This window comes from Acipenser ruthenus, chromosome 2 (genome assembly GCF_902713425.1).
Source record: "Acipenser ruthenus chromosome 2, fAciRut3.2 maternal haplotype, whole genome shotgun sequence".
Taxonomy (NCBI): Eukaryota; Metazoa; Chordata; class Actinopteri; order Acipenseriformes; family Acipenseridae; genus Acipenser; species Acipenser ruthenus.
In genome coordinates, this window is record NC_081190.1 from 60,611,497 (window position 1) to 60,629,267 (window position 17,771).

The window sequence follows — 17,771 nt, forward strand, 5'->3', positions numbered from 1 at the left end:
AGTCCGCTGCCACGTTTGTAGCCTACTTTAAATTACTTTACGATTTCAGCTTGAGTGCCTTTAAGTAAGATGACACTGGCTGCGACTCTATTGTCATTTATTATACACAAATAAGGTTACTTGATTTGAAAAACGTCATGAACGATACAAGCAACTTCTCCTTTCTAGTGGGACGCAGCCGCCGAGCACCTTTTAGAAAATGGGTTTCCAGAATATCGGCGCCCAGTGATACTGAATCTATAGGGACATGCAGATATAGCTGTCAGAGACCTGCCCACCTCTAGCAGATCTTGCAGAAACTGTAAGATAATTGCTATGGGGTAGAAGATGGGGTAATGACCTCTGGTCATAACCACTTCTGAAAATACCTCAATTTGTAAGCATGTAGTGCTCTTGTGGAGGAAGCCCTAGCGTTCTGCAGTGTAAGGCGGACAGACAGTCCCGTTCAGGGGCCAGACCCACAGCTGGAGTCTGCCCGGTTCTGGGTACCAGAGGGTGCCTTGCGCCTGACTGAGGAGAGCCATGTGTAGCGGGATCTCCCAGGGCTGGCCCTGCAGCAGCTGGCAAAGGTTCGAAAACCAGATTCTCCTGGGCAATCTGGGGGCCTCCAGGAGAACTGTCGCTTTTTTTCTCCTGACCTTCTCGAGGAAGGCAGGGAGCAGCGGTATCGGCAGGAAAGCGTACAAAATCCATTTTTTGCCATTCGTTGGCTAGGGCATCAACGCCTAGTGTACCTCCGCAACGGTGGAGGGAGAACCGTAGGGGGCAATGAGTCGTCTCTGCTAAGGCAAAGAGATCGACTTGGGCTTCCAAGAAGCGATCCCAAACGCGCTGCACCACCTGAGGGTGGAGTCACCATTCTGACGGGTGAGGACCCTCCCTCAAGAGGAGGCCCGCCGCTCAGTTCAACACTCTGGGAGGTGAATAGCCTGGAGGGATAGTAAATGCTTCTGTGCCCAGATCAACAGCCGAAAGGCTATGCGGTGTAACCCCGGGGACCGAAGTCCACTCTGGTGGTTCACGTACGCCACTACTGACATGTTGTCGGTGCGCACGAGGACATGTCTGTTCTGGAGCACAGGAAGGAAATGCTGGAGAGCAAGGTGCACTGCTCGGAGCTCCAGCGTATTTATGTGCAGGGATGCCCAGACTGCACCCCAACCCAGGTTGGATGCATCTGTCGTCACCACTTGATGGCTGTGTATCACTCCCATCACTACACCGCGCAGGTGGGAGGTTTGTCTCCACCAGCGTAGGGCTTCCCAGCATCAGCGAGACACCGTCAGCCAATTGTGTCTGTCGCGCTTGGGGTGTAGCCGAAAGGCATTGAGCCATGCTTGAATGGGGCGCATGTGCAGTAACCCCAGTTGGATAGCTAATGAGGCTGCGGCCATCAGACCCAATAGTTTTTGACACAACACCAGTTACACTGTGGACCCCTGTTGAAACAGGGCCAGACAGTTTTGAATAGCCGCTACTCTGTCGTCCGACAGGTAGGCTCGCATGATGAGGGAATCCAGCCAGAGACCCAAAAAAGACTGTGCCGGGATTAATTGACTCTTGGCCTCGTTGAGAGTGAGACCTAGTCTCGCTAGATGGTTTGTCACTGTCGCCGTGTGGGCCTTTGCTCCTTCCTGCGACTGGGAACAGATCAGCCAGTCATCCAGGTAGTTCAGCACCCTGATCCCTTGCAGCCGCAAGGGAGCTAGGATTGCATCCACGCACTTTGAAAAGGTGCGGGGGGCTAATGAGAGGCCGAATGGCAGCATGGAAAACTCAAATACGCTCCCCTGAAAGGCGAAGCGGAGATATTTTCTGTATGCTGGATGGATAGGAACGTGAAAATACGCGTCCTTCAAGTCCACTGTTGCAAACCAATCGCCCGACCGGACAGATTGGAGGATGTGGCGATGTGTGGCCACCTGGAAACTCCTTTCCCTCAAGAACCCGTTGAGGTGTCTCAGGTCTAGGATAGGGTGAAGGCCGCTGTTGGAGAAACATGCACTTTAAGAAACTATAGTTTAAAAGATTAACTATTTAGTTTTAGATTGTTAGTATTTGGGTTTCATTTAGTTAGTTAGTTAGTTAAGACAATTTGGGTTTAATATTAATTACTGGAGCAAGAAGACAGAGGGAAAGCTTTAAAGTGCACCAAATGGCAATTTCAAAGGGGAACCTGTGCTTTGTCAGAGATCACACTTTGGGGGGCTAAAAACCTTCAAAAGCTTAAACAATCTCCTTCCTTCCTTCCTTCCTTCCTTTAAACTTTATTGTTCCTGAGTGGAACATCAAACAGGCTTTGATGTTATAATCACTTAAGGTAATAAAATGAAAGTGGACCCACGTGGTCCATGATATTCTGATAGGTTAAGGATTGAGGGGCGATGTCATAAGTTTAAGTCTATATTAACCCCAACATTGTATTGTCTTGTTGATTCTGTTATGACCTGTGCTTAAGGAAAATGGAATACCCATCTATTTGACTATTGAATAAAAAATCTTTGTTGAAATCTGCAACGGAGTTTGGAATCACAATAATTATTTATACTGACGGATGCATGAAGGAAAAAAGAACACTAACTTCTAACTAAACTTTTATTTCAAATCAACAGCTATTGTCCTTTTTTAGCAGAGTAGAACCCCTTGGAAAGTAGTTTCTCTACTTCTTGCCTGAGGGCCAGAACCTGGAGAGGGTCGTTCACGGATGTAACCACGATCCCTCGAAAGGGAGGAGGTCCCACGCGGAACTGCAGTGCGTAACCAGTGTGTACGGTGGCAAGCACCCAGGAGTATGAGATGCAGTTGCTGCAGTATTGCAGCCGATGTTGTGTGAACGGGTGAGCCTGAAGCCGCAAGCCTTCAGGGCCCCTACTGGGTCGGGGCGGAGCAAGCTGAGGCAGCTGCCTAGGGCGACAGCCCTGGAACTGCCTTCTGGAGCACTGGTGCGTGGGTGCACCATGCCCTGCGTTCCCTTTTTTTCCTTGCAGGAGGGTCCAGTTGCGTGCTGATGTGGTGGCTTGCCGAGATGCCTCGCGTTCTCAGTGGGAGCGCTGCAGGATCTCCTCTACTACTGGCCCAAAGGGATACCGACAAATCCAACACAGCTGTCTTATCCGCATCGGGGACCGTCGTCTGTGACAGCCTAACTGTTTGTGAGCCACCACCAGGTTAGCCAGGCTCCTACATAGGGCTTGTGCACCAAGGCACCGAGCACAGTACGCACCAAGGCACCAAAGTACCAAGGGCTGAGCATGCACCGAGGTACCGAAGCACCGTGGGGCAGCTAATGCAGCAGTGCCTACCCTAACCGCATGTAGTCAGTCACCTGATCAGCGTGCAGCATCTACCAGGGAGACACACAGGCCGAAGCCACGGCGGGTGAGAGCTCAGTTAGTGAAAAAAAAGAAGGGAGAACACACTGTTATTTTTTGAAGGTGGGTAGGCCGAGACAGCTGGCGAGGTCTACTCGACAGCGGAGCAGGCTAGAACACAGCCCAGCTTCCTAGAACACAACATGACCTATCTGACTGTTGTTTATTTTGCCCAAGCTGCGTGAACAACAGCCGGCAGAGTCACTCAACGGCGGGGGTGGCAAGCCGAGCGCCGGCAGAGGAACGGTGTTCTCCCTGAAGGTGTAGGTTGAAAGACAACACACACACACACCAATACTGCACAGGCAGTCACACTCATACGACGGATAGCCGTAGAAAAAACGGCCTGCGACACAAGTGAAGTAGGCCATGAAGAAGAAAGAAAAATACACTCAAAATGGAGCCGCTGATTCCATGAGAGTGGCAAACCGGCTCTCAGTACGAATGCAAGGGTATTGCAGACGACTCAGAGGAGCTCTTTCAAAAACACACTTAGTGTGACACAGAAGCATACCTTACCATAGGTGAGAGGCAAAAGAGGAAGTGAGCACCGTGGAGTGACTATTTATTCCCTCGGCAGGCGAGACCGAGGATGTCACTCCACGGAGTGGCCTATCGGCAGCTCTGACATAAAATACTCAGCAAATACCTACCTAAGGCAGCCATATCCCAAAAGTATTGGTTGGTGGTCGTCTTCAAATTGAAGGGGAACTTTAAGGCCCAGAATCAGTACATCCTAACCCATTCAGATGGGTGTTTCCTAGTTTTCTAAGCTAATATTCATTTGTGCATGCCAGGGCAAGCGCAGTACATGGCGTACCACGTTTTAACGTGTACCGCAAAATAACACCACACCTGTAACTTTTTTTTCTTTTAAATTAGGATTTGAGTGCACGTTCATGTGAATTGGCATATCATACGCCCAATTCATACAGAAGTGATATATTTATGTATCCATTCTTTGTTTTGTTCTGTTTCCCTGTACCATTATGATGTGCATTGCACATGATTCTCCGTTGTAATTAGTAACGCAAGATATTAACACACGTAAATAAATGTGTATACCAAAACACCGTGTTTAAATAAATAAAGTTCTTGCAGTTTTTATTATTTATCATTATTGTTATTATTATTCATTAACCAATACATTTAATGTAACATAATTTTCAAATACAGCTACATTTTGGAGTTTGCATGATCGAAAGACTTAAAACGGTAAAACCAAATTTCTTCGCTGTTCTTTTGGCGAGCTGCACGATCAGCCATGCTTGCTGCACAAACTGAACTGTTGGATGTTTCCATGACTACAAAAAATCAGGGGTAGACCAATCTCTCTGCAGCACTGCTGAAAAGACCAGACATTTTGCTTATGGGAGCACAGAATGGCATTATGCTCTCTCTGCTTTATCCGGGAATAAAATAACCCATGCACTGGAAACGAGAGAGAGAGAGATGCAAGTTAGTGGATGTTACTGTGAGAATGCCATCAAATTGCCATATTGACAAACTGGTGACTATAACTAACTGTTCCCTGGACTGAACTCAATATGTACAATGCAGAATAATGTAATGCTGCACAGGCTACCCTCCTCTAAAGGTTATGGTTTTGTCTCGTAAAGAGAATGTTTTACCGCAATGCTATCTCAACAGTTTACGAACTCAAGTGAGAGCAAGTGACCCAAAAGAAGGGTGTTGCCCTGTGCTGACAATGTTCATGTGTACTGCCGCTGCTTTATTTGGACTGACGCCACTGTGAAAGAAGCAGGTGTTTGATTTCACTTGGACTCCGCTGTGTATGGTGGACTGCTACTCGCTGTCACAGATTTGCATGGTCAAGCCAGCGCACACTGGGTATTTGACATCTTCTGTGGACTCACAATAAATAGAGGTTTCTCTGTGGACCCCCTTCTGTATGTCGGATTTAGGTAAGCGGTAACTACGCTCTGGTGTCAAAATGAGCATTTTTTTCCCCCCGAGTTTTGTTTGTCTTCTAAAAATACCTTTAACGCGTTGATGTTTGGCAGGTGTAATAATAGTATAGAAAATTCTGAGATATTTTATTAGATTTTATAAATTGGTAATGCATGAGTAATGTTTCAAATGCATGGTCGAGAACACAATGCGGGATATCTTTGGTGTGTAACGTTGGCTATCACAACAATATTCATAATACCTTTGTTTAAGTGTAACACGCTAAGCCTTTAAAGTATTTCGTTTTAAAACTGTATTGAAAGCATGTAAAGTTTGTGTATTCTGATAGTTGATTTAATTCATCCAGGTTCGTCATTATGTAGTATAAAATTACGGTCTTTATGGTCTGAGGATAGACATTGCAATCTGACAGTTTTGTCAAAAACATTTAGACTTGACTGAATTGTTGCATGCAGAACGGGTTCCTCTCGCAAATTACAAAACACCGTTGTGTGAGGTGGTTTATTTAACTTGATTACTGGTTCTCTTTGCATTAATTTAATAACGAATAACCTTTATGAACGCTCTTCAAAATCGATAATTTGCCATTGCACCGTGTTTTCTAAAATGCATTGAATTAGGATACATGTATTCTAATAGTTCAATCCAACGTGCTAGGATTATGGATACAGTCTGTAGTGGTAGAGATGCTAGTAGGTGTAGATTATAATCGGGAGATGTGGGTTAAAAAGCAAGGTCACATAAATTCCAAAGCACCTGCATGTGAGAATGTAACAACGAAGCAAAACAGTAACAGAAATGGATACGGTTGTATGTTTCTTTATCTAGGGGTAAAAAGAAAAAAAAAACATTTTAATTCTTAATCCAAAATCTTAATCCAATTCTGTAGTCTGAGAAAAGTAATGGTGTTTTTAAGTGCCCCTCTAAAATGCACAAGGTAGGCAGAACTAACAAGTGAACGAAGGAACTAACAAATTAATAAACACATCTGAAACATTTTTTGAATTTGTATTATCTGTAGCCATCCTTATTATTATGAAGATGATTATTATTATTAATACATATTTAGTTGCTGAAAATACAATACCTGTACACCGAATGCACACATCTTGTGGTCTGCCTATATTATAATTATTTATTTCTTAGCAGATGCCCTTATCCAGGGCGACTTACAATTGTTAAGATATCACATTATTATAATTATGTAAGATATCAAATTGTTTTTACATACAATTACATTATTTTTTTATACATTATTTTTACATACAATTACCCATTTATACAGTTGGATTTTTACTGGAGCAATCTAGGTAAAGTACCTTGCTCAAGGTACTATTCTTACAGATAACAATAATGGTCTCATCGGTGCTTTCCTTTAGTCACATCTATCATCTTAGTTATAAATATTTTCAATCTGTCAAACTACAGGAAGGAAATATATGTATATTAAACATTGGCTGACATAATGAAACATTTGCATTAAACAGCATTATGTTAATACTTTGTATTACTTGTAATTGTCTTGCAATACAATTTGTTATCACTAGCAAAGATTGATCATAAAGCGGGTGATTAATCGATCAATAGAAAATGTCTTAAAACTTGTGATGGGCACCAGTATCAATATGTAGATATAACATGGATATTGTTCGGCATCAATAATAATTTCCATATTGCGATATCGTGGGGTTTTTACATTTTTGCTTCATCAATATATACTGCATGTGCGTATATTACGCTGTATAATGTAACTAAGATTGTAAAATAAATGTATAGCCTACAGATCATCTTTGAGTGAATGATAGAAAAACTGTGTCATTTTGTGTATTATTTATTGATTGTTTCATAGATATTTATGTTCCATGCAATGTCAGACCAAAAAAATCAATTTGTTGCAATTGTCTAATACCATGTCTAATATCCTGTGTTCTTTGCTTAGTAACTGGCATGGAGCAGGTGCAGTCAAATGGTTTGCATGTTTTTTCTTAGCTCTACAAAGCTGTGATAGGTCAAAAAGGGTCTGAATTCAATGCTTTCATTTAACTGAAAGAATGAAAGGCCCCACAAATAAATTCTAGTTGTGTTCACCTTGACCTTCATTTAAAAGCTCAAGCTACCCAAATCAGGTTGTAAAAAAGTGCAGTGATCGGAGAACTCTTTCACTGCTTTAATTCAAAGGTAGTTTGGAGGCTCAGTATTATGTTGCATCAGTGATCACGTTACATGATATAGGCCTACGTTTCTGAAAACGAACCCTGAATGAAAGGAGTACTGAGGAATTCATGTGAATGAGTCTACATGACTGGTCTACAGGAAGTCAAAAGATGTGACAGTCGAAATGCTTTAAGTGCCAGAGCTGTCACCATTTACCTTCTTGCATTACATCACCCCTTATTTGCATCTGTAATTGACAGGTCTAACTTACAACCCCCTAAAAAGCTTTGTTTTTCACTGGTTCAACTGGGATAGTTATTTCCTGGGTTGAGGGTAATATACTGTAGTGTACAATGAGAACCTTACATCACTGCAATGAAAGCCACAACTGTAGTGAAACATTAAACAAACAAACAAAACATAAACAAAATCAGATACTTCAAAGGTAAAAAAAAGAAAAAAGAAAAAGTGGGTACCTATTTATGTATTAGTTATGCATGGTATTTAAATTAGCCATGTGCTAATACAAACTGCCATGTCCTAAGACAGACATAAGTAGCTCATCCAGGGCGACTTACAATTGTTACAAGACATGACATTATTTTTACATAAGAAAACCTGCAGCAAATTACCTTGCTCAAGGGTACAGTAGCAGTGTCCCCCACCTGGGATTGAACCAACGACCTGCTGGTCAAGAGTCCAGAGCCCTAACCACTACTCCACACTGCTGCCCATATTTGAACCACATTTAAAATAACTAAGCAGGTTACAGACAGACTGTAAAGTGTATGTATTTGCACTTGTGCAACCCACCACAACATTGTGTGGAGTAGTGGTTAGGGCTCTGGACTCTTGACCGGAGGGTTGTGGGTTCAGTCCCCAGTGGGGGACACTGTTGTTGTACCCTTGAGCAAGGTACTTTACCTAGATTCCTCCAGTAAAAACCCAACTGTATAAATGGGTAATTGTATGTAAAAATAATGTGATATCTGTATAATGTGAAATAATGTATAATGTGATATCTTGTAACAATTGTAAGTCGCCCTGGATAAGGGCGTCTGCTAAGAAATAAATAATGAAATAAATAATTATTGTTTGAAATAGGCAGTGGGCAATTAACAGCAATATTGTTACATGGAGCAAGTCTCAAGTTGTATGGTCATAGTAGGAAGCTATTAAATTACTCTTTACCTCTAGTCTGTGTAAACCAGTGGTGCACAACTCGGTCCTGGAGGGTGTCCTGCAGGTTTTTTATTCCAACTGCATTTTATTGGACCTTATTAGAAGCTTAATTGGTCCAATTAACTAATTTAGGGTATGGTTAGAACAAAAACAGGAGGGACACCGGCCCTCCATGACCTGAGTTGTGCAACACTGATGTAGAGTGATTGCTTGACACGTATTTATATTGGTCGTCTTGGGGATTTTAATCGTTGATTTCTTTTGCTAATGAGAAGGGCTTGCCATATGGTCGAAGTGAAATAGAAAGTTTCCAGTGTGATAATTCAGTAACAACTCTCTAGCAACCCTGTCACCTAATGCCACCTGCCCTAGTTGAAGCAAATACAGCAAAGACTACCCTGCGACAGTGCTGTTATACAATCTTTTCAATGGTGCCTACATTTTACTTCTAGAAGTTATGAAGTTCAGTCTGAATATTTCACTGTAAAATATATCAGCTTACTTAGCCACACCAGCAAAGTAAGTGCAAATCCTCCGTTGACATCTTTTAGACAAATGCCTATGCATGCAGCACATTTATATCCTGGTATTGGATAGAGCTGAAGCTTTAGAAGACAGCAAAGAAGTTGTTCTATAAACAGCCTTGCCTTTGGGGCTTGGGCCAGAGATTAAAAAGAACAAGACCTATTTCTGTAACTAGATGTAATTTAGCTTTGATAATTTTTTTCTTCTTAATTTTGGTGACAAAATTAGCCCTTGTGAAATTCAATCCAGAACCATGTGAGGATTGCAAAGTGCTTACTGCAATGCACACTGTAGAGAAGTGTTGTCTTACAATCTTTGAGCAAAATATTAAAGATGAACTCCCTTATAGATAATATTACATTAAAAATGATATTTCATAGGTTTTTATTCCTGTTAAAATGTCGTAATTGCTAATGCTGACCCTCTTGTTTGCCCATTCACTTCTGCTTTGTATTTGTGACTAAAGTTTGTTTGGGGGACCTGAAATAAAAAGAAAATAGTGTAAAGAGGCAGCAAAACCCCAAACTGAAGAGCAGTGAAAATGTACATAGTGGCAGATGCCTTCCCAGTTTTTCTAGACAATAAAAATATCTATATGTGCCCCACCACACTAGTATTTTGACTTTTTTAAGCAATGGAACCTCGGGTACATTATAAAAGATGAATGCACAATACAAGCCTTAAATGCATTTTTTTTCCCAGTTATATTTATTGATTATTTTAAACTGTACAGACACAAAAACAACACATTTTGCAGGAAAATAGGCTATATAGAAGCTCTATATAAAATATGTTGTTCTCTTGGTATCAATATCTGATTCATCCTTCTCCCAGCAAAATACTGCATTTACAGATTATGCAGTTTTGTATTTTTGTCTGCTGGTAATTTTCTGAAAATAACCTCTAATTCCCAATATTCATGTGTCTTCACATATACAATGACTCAACACCATGATCACTTTTTCCATGTGTTTCCACTTGTCTGCAGCCATACTTCCTCCACGGAAAACTGGAGAAGGAAGTCAGACAACAGTGCACAACAATATAAAGGCACTTGTTTATTCTTGAGATTTACCATTACATGTTCAAAATAAAAAAAAAGTGTTACCATGTTTATTTCTGACATTTACCATTTTGCTTGGTAAATGTCGACATTTACCAGTAAATCATAAGATTTGCCAATAACATATATACTGTATAGTATATACTAAATATATAGAGTGACTATTTGTAATTCTTATGTGTGAGCGAGGTGGGGTCTACAATATAAAACATAAAAAATAAAATAATCAGCACTCTTCTTCGGCTACAGATACATTCTTGGTATCGTTACTAGTGTTTCTAGGGTCATTACTTTTTCTAACTTGTTATTTATGATTTAGCCCACAAGTTAATGAGATAATATCCTAGCTAACAGTTAATATAACAGAAAGTATTGGATATTGAAACCAAGTCTATAAGATAATGTGGTAGGTCTCTACCTCCTGCTGAGGAACTGTTGGGGAATGTGCCCTCTTCGTAAAAATAGTTTTTTGGTGGAAGAAAAGTAGCACATTATTTGTTCCTTGTTTGGCTGATTATTGAACCATTCAGTTTAGATTGACTCACCCAGACACAGACATGATTATTTTTATTCTTAAAGGGAGAGCCCACAGTGTAGAGTATCTGGGTCATTGCAGGTGATACAATCTCATTGTGGAAGTCAAACGTTCACACTGTCGTTTTCAAAATCTAATACGTGTTTTTACATGTAATTTAGACAAATATTTGTTCATAAAAACAAAACAATATCAAAGAATGTGTGTTTTTAACATGACTTCAGTTGCATGCCCAATTATCTACACTAGTGTGTATCGTAATATACTGTACAGGCATTGCATTTATTGGTCTCAGTCTGAATAAAACCAGAGCATAATCTTGCTTCCTGTAGTTTAAATGAAATAAATCCATAAAATTCAATGAAGGTATTAAGTGTTCCATATTTGAAGTACAATAAAACAAAACCTGGAGGTTTTAGAGCCATTTACAAAACAAGTTGTGCACTAGGGTCCCCTGTTTAATTTGGACTGTCACAATGTCACACACCAGGGGTGGACAATCCTGGTCCTGGAGAGCCACAGTCCTGCAGGTTTTCTGGGTCTTTAAATCATCAATGGCCAAAGACCTAGGATGCATGTTAGTGTTGACCAATTAAGAAAACAATTGGTTCAATTAAGTAATTGAGAACTCGGGTAGAACGAAAACCAGAAGACCCTGCAGCTCTCCAGGACCACGACTGGCCACAGCTTTCATATACTGAATATTCATATATATATTTATACTTGTGTATTGTATTCTGTTCATGGGTGTATGCCTCTTATTTTATTGATCTATATCCTCAACATTTAAACATAACAAACACATTTCTAGTTTTAAAAAAAGGAACAGTTTGGGACATATTTCTGGCAGTTTCAAAAAAGCCATAAAGATTTTTCCAATTTAATAAAATTACTAGGTTTTGAATTCTGTTCTAAACTGTCTATACTTTCTTCCAACACACTTCTGTGTTTTCCAGATCGAAGCTTTGGTTAAGAAATTGTGCTGACTAAGATATCACTGCCCTACATAAAGTAACCTTGGTTGAGTAGAAGCTACATTATTTTAACCAGAGCAAGTTCATTTTTCATTCATGGGGAAAAGTGCTCTTATGAGGAAGAAAGCAGGGAATGTTTGCTAACCTTTCAGATTCAACATTTAGCTGACTAAAATCAAAACACGTTTATAATGTGCTACCAGTTATCTTTAATGGTTTCTAGTGACTTTAACGTTACAAACTGCTTGCTAGTAGTCACATATTTGAAATGTTCACATACTTCACACAAAGTTCTGTGAACAGTATGTGTTGTCACTTCTCTTCTGAGCTCTTGAGTGACTTTCCAGCCCCTAGACATACGGATCTACATCTGAAAATTGCTCAAACAGCACTACAACAGGAGCCGGAGCTGAATATCTAATGTTCTTTCTTTGCCAGCAGAGGTTGGAATCGGGCTTGGATAAAAATTCTGAAAAACATTTCAAAACATTTTGACAAAAGAATAAGGAAAGAGTTGGATCTACAAAATAACAGATGCCCACCTTCTGTCGGTTAAATTTGCCTTCCTGACCGTTTTCTCCGGTAAGACATTTATGCTTTTTCTGGTTCTTGTTATTTTGGTGTTGTTTAGCAAATACTGTACAGTAATACTTAAACTGGACTAAGAACTAACAGTTAACAACAGCTGTAGATTTCTAATAATGTGAATTAGCTCCTACAATAACATTTGTCAATAGACACTAACAAACCTGAAACTATCTACCTATAGTTTAAATGTACAATGTATTTATTTTTCTATATGTTTACTATATTATTTTGGTGGTTGCAACCCAACTTCAAGTAAAATAAGTAGACTGTACAAGCAAAGAATGTCTTGATTACTGACATTAATAATAATAAAACAGAGGGTTTTTTTAAAAATTTTAAGTCACTAAATCATGAGGTACTAATATTTTTTCTGTGATTAATAATTTTTATAATGCTTTTGGCAGCTGTTTAACCTATTATCCACAGTAGAACTGAGCATTCAGTATACAGTACAAATCATATATATATTTTATGAAACTTTAAATAACACATTAATGCATGTTTATTTATATTACTGTAATCCCTTGATAACAGTATAAACAACTGGCTCCATGGAACATTATTCAATCTTGGTATCACAATTTTGTATTAGTTGCAGACATGTAAATATTTCTAACAGTTGTTTGGGTCAATTGTTATGAATGGTTTCACTTTTAAGTCAACATTGAAGATTTGCAGTTTGTCACGCTGTTTACTTTGCTGTAGTATGTTGCTGTTTTTTTTACCATGGGTTACCATAACTTCTTTGAGATTGACTGTACCTGTCAATACTTGGTAAACACTTCACTTCACCATGCTTTTACAATTTTAAACCAAATATAACTGCACATGGCTTTCAACCTACTGTACAACCACTTGCATCAGGTCTTAAGTTTTAAAACTTGGCATGCTGGAATCTGAATACGGGCAATATGAAAGGGGTAAAACAGTTACTGATGGGTAATCCATAACCACAGAGATAGTGAATATCAGCTGATCAGAAGAAAGAATTGGCAAGCTTGTATACTATTTTAATATGAGAAATTCCCATTGGGTCTAGATAGAATACTGTAAACAGTGTGTTCCCTTAACATGTTCTGTCTTTAGTCTATCTTCTGCTGTACCTTTCTTGATAAATGTTGTTTACACACTATTCCCAATACAAACATCTAAAGCTGTTTGACCACTGTCCTTGGATTTCAGTAATTCATAGGCCAGGTAAAACTATCTGAAGCTATTACTGTTGTATGTCACTGATGAAGACATTATCGATTTGTGTACTTCATTGCATTTCTTTGTTTTACATTAAAAATAACAAATTAATTAGTTTAGACATGGTTCAGGATTACTGGCCCTGAATTCCCACACTGATTACCCTGGCAAAAAACAAACAAACAAAAAAAAACAGTAGCAGAATAATGAGTAAATGATTTTAGCCCATTGAATACTCTGAATACTGGATATAAAACCAGCATACGTCACCGTTATTATCTCAGCTTCCTGGTTCCCATTGTTTTATTGTATTTTGCACATAAGATCCCAGAGGTCACGTGTGGAATTTAACCTTGTCCTTTCATACACCCCTGTGTCGCCCGAGCCACAAACAGTAACACTGTGTGCAGGTTTTTCTTTCTACTTTAACAGTACATCTTTGTGTTTGCTGTGAATGAGATAGTACATTTTTTGTAGAAACAACATAAATCTCTGCAGCTTTGTTTACACAGAACATTCCTGGAGAATTTGGTGTATCTTTTATAGGCTGTTAATGTTAAATCTAACATTTGCTGAGTATAAAGGGGCATTGACATGTGGGGAATGTAATGTTAACCGCTTAACATTAAGGTGGCTTGAGGTATTAAATAAACAGATATGATTCTGCAGCCTTCTGCAGTGGAGACCTGAGTGCTCTACGTACCACTGAGAAACTGACATATTTATTACCTGCTGCGGTATCACAAACTATTCATTTCTGGACTTTTAGATTATGTTTTTACCCAAATTGATAACTTCATAACACAAAATAATTTTCTGACATTTAGTTTGTTATGTGAGTTTTTTTATTTTGTATTGCTGTGTCTTACTGCCAAATCAGCATACATTTTGAGAACATTTAAAATTAACCTTTTATAGAGCAATTTTCAGAGTCCTGTTAAATGAATTTGGTGAGTTGAGATCACAGTGACATTCAATAACTGTACTGTATCTAAAGAAACAAGATAAAGCAAACAGAAACATATTGCCTCTAGATACAATATATTAGCTGAATTGGTAATTGATTTTATGCTCATTTGATATCTCAATGTCTAAATGAGTCAGAACAAGCTCGATACCCACATGTAATTAATCCTTCAGTTCAGGTAAATATCCTGATTTGTTTTATTGTGATTTATACTAAGCAAGGCTGGTGTAACTTGTTCTGACCTGAAAATTGATTTACGAATATTTTTTGCAATCCCTTTGCTTGGTCACATATAAAACAAAATGCTAATTCTCCCAGAAAGGAAAGCACTTTACACATGAGGATTATCAGGTTACTGAAACAGATTTAAGTCTTAAAATGCTATGCTCAGAGGGAAACAAAACGGATGTGTCTTTGTATAAACCTGCATTCTTTGGTTGGCGTATATTGCTTAATGTAGTGCAGTGTGGCGTAGTGGTTAGGGCTCTGGACTCTTGACCGAAGGGTTGTGGGTTCAATCCCAGGTGGGGGACACTGCTGCTGTACCCTTGAGCAAGGTACTTTACCTAGATTGCTCCAGTGAAAATCCAACTGTATAAATGAGTAATTATGTAAAAAAATAATGTAATTGTATGTCAAAATAATGTGATAGCTTGTAATAATTTTAAGTTGCCCTGGATAAGGGTGTCTGCTAAGAAATAAATAATAATAATAATAATGTACCGGTATGCTTAAGAGGTACTTGTTATGGAATATGTCATGTAAGTATGTTATGACACAATCTCAGGGATATTCAACCATACACTACACTGTAGATACAAATCCACAGTAAAAATTATGAATTAACAAAGTACCTTAGCTCTTTTTGGTATATGACAGTTTTGCATTTTGCCTGCATTGACCATATACATTGTGTGTATCTCAAGGATACCCTATGCAAAATTTACTTTGGTACATTTGCATTGTAATTTAGAATTGTTCTGTTTTTCCAAAAATACTTACAATGAATTTACTGTGATTTACTGGGGTTTACTGTTTTGTTTAGTTTTTTCTTTGTGATTACAACAATTCTTCTATATTGTACATTGATTGGCACAGGGTTGAAATTATACACATTAACATGTTTACTGTACTTCTTTAAATGGTACTGTTTTCCCTCAGGAATTCAACCTGAGGTACATGTATTCTACACAAGCTGTTTTTTGCAGAGGCTAAAGGATAAGTAAAGGATCAGCAAAGAACAGCATACTGTGTGGCCTCAGTGTGATAAAAATAGAATTGAATCAGCTTAACATAAAACTGCAAAATGTAAGTGAAAAAATAAGGCTACTGTTATTTTTATTTTTTTAAGGCAATTTAAGAAACTTTTTTTGTGCACCTTAAAACCTACAATGAGAAGAAGGAAGGGTTGGTTCTTAAACTTCATTTGAACTGTTGACCTTTCTCTGTATTCATGTTTAACCTCAAATTGAACTTCGGTAACAATTGCCGGGCATCTTTTTTTAAAAAGGGGCATGCAGATGCAATTTCGGCTCATTAGGCTTAACCATGTGAAAGTTTCCACATAGCATGCTAATTGCACATGGCCTTGCATAGGAGGCTGTGTGGTCCAGTGGTTAAAGAAAAGTGCTTGTAACCAGGAGGTCCCCGTTTCAAATCCCACCTCAGCCACTGACTCATTGTGTGATCCTGAGCAAGTCACTTAACCTCCTTGTGCTCTGTCTTTCGGGTGAGATGTATTTGCAAGTGACTCTGCAGCTGATGCATAGTTCACACACCTTAGTCTCTGTAAGTCACCTTGGATAAAGGCTTCTGCTAAACAAACAAATGATTATATAAAAACTAGTGACCGCGATTGCAAGAATATTCTCATTTAAATGTCACTTAACCATGTGGTCCATCTTTCGGGTGAGACATTGTTGTAAGTGACTCTGCAGCTGATGCATAGTTCACACGCTCTGTAAGTCGCCTTGGATAAAGGCGTCTGCTAAATAAACAAATAATAATAATAATAATAAGGGAAGGAGTGTGCGTGTAGATGTTTGTGAATAACTCCATCAGTATAGCATTGGGCAATAAGGATAATATTCTTAGCATTACTACATAACCCTAACACTTCCAAGCTCTGAAAACAGATAAACAGTAAAACAGATGTTGTGTAAGGTGTCTGATCCTAATGAAACTAAGGAACTCAGATATCTGACAGAACTGTATATTTGATCACTTCATTCATTAATGAAAAAAAAGCACAACAGTATATAAAGTTAAAGAATATGCATGATATGGTGTGAAGAGGCTGGCTGTAGGGGTGATGTCAGACCCGGAAGAAACACACACAGCACTGCGAGTGAAATGTGAATGCGCTTGCTTGCACGTTTTAATAATACACAGAAAATAAAACAGTTGAACAAAACAGCACACTGCACTTTGAGCCAAAATAGACAAACAAAACGGATTAACACCAAACAAACAGCGGACGAACAAACAAGTATTGTGCTGGTTTAAAAGTATCGTGCTGGTTTATTTATTTTATTCGTAATTAATTCTCTCCTCTCCATACCCGTTCTCCACTCTCGAACACACAACCCTGTGTGTGTGAAGCACTCATCCTTTTATGCAGCAGTACCGAGACTTGATTGCTAATCAGTCATTCAACTGGAATCTCGGTACATCTGCACATGAACTAATTGTGCTCCCTGTGCTTCCATACTAATACCCATTTTAATCTGCAGGTGAAGTGATTGTGGAATCCCTGTGCCTAAATACAATTATACACTTTACATTGCCTGTGCTACAGAACCCACACTCTGTGTACCAATACCTGCACCAACAATAACACGCCACATGCAACATATAACACAAAATACGCACAGGGGAGGGGGCACCCCGCCACATATGGACACTGGAAATGAAGGGAGAGTAGTGATAAGCCCGATTTGCATGGGACTAAAAACCGCCACTTAAGCAGATGGTTTTGGTTCTGTGAAATGTAGTCCTTTAGTGATAATTTTCTCAGAGGTCCTCTGATTATTTTATAGGACATCGGGACCTTCTGTAAAATTTCATACTCAGGCATCCTGTGTCTTTTTACACCCGTGCAAATCGATCGTATCATTGTTATGTTAGAATTGATATACAGTGGCTCTCAAAAGTATTCACCCCCCTTGGACTTTTCCACATTTTATTGTGTTACAACATGGAATCAAAATGGATTTAATTAGGAGTTTTTGCCACTGATCAACACAAAAAAAGTCCATAATGTAAAAGTGAAAAATAAAATCTACAAATT

The 17,771-nt window shown here is 39.1% G+C and overlaps 1 protein-coding gene across 13 annotated transcripts in view; it reads left to right on the forward strand.

Moving 5' to 3' along the window:
• LOC117409047 (sorbin and SH3 domain-containing protein 2-like) overlaps positions 1–17,771 on the forward strand; it is a 147,875-nt gene that overhangs the window by 41,980 nt on the left and 88,124 nt on the right. For 2 of the 13 annotated variants that reach the window (XM_058997940.1, XM_058997928.1), the window contains exons 1-2: positions 4,773–5,296; positions 12,178–12,318. The gene's annotated coding sequence lies outside the window, so the exon portion shown is untranslated. Of the gene's footprint in view, positions 1–4,772; positions 5,297–12,177; positions 12,319–17,771 lie in introns of those variants that run through there. The other 11 variants (XM_058997972.1, XM_058997963.1, XM_058998061.1 and 8 more) reach the window with 9 other exon arrangements.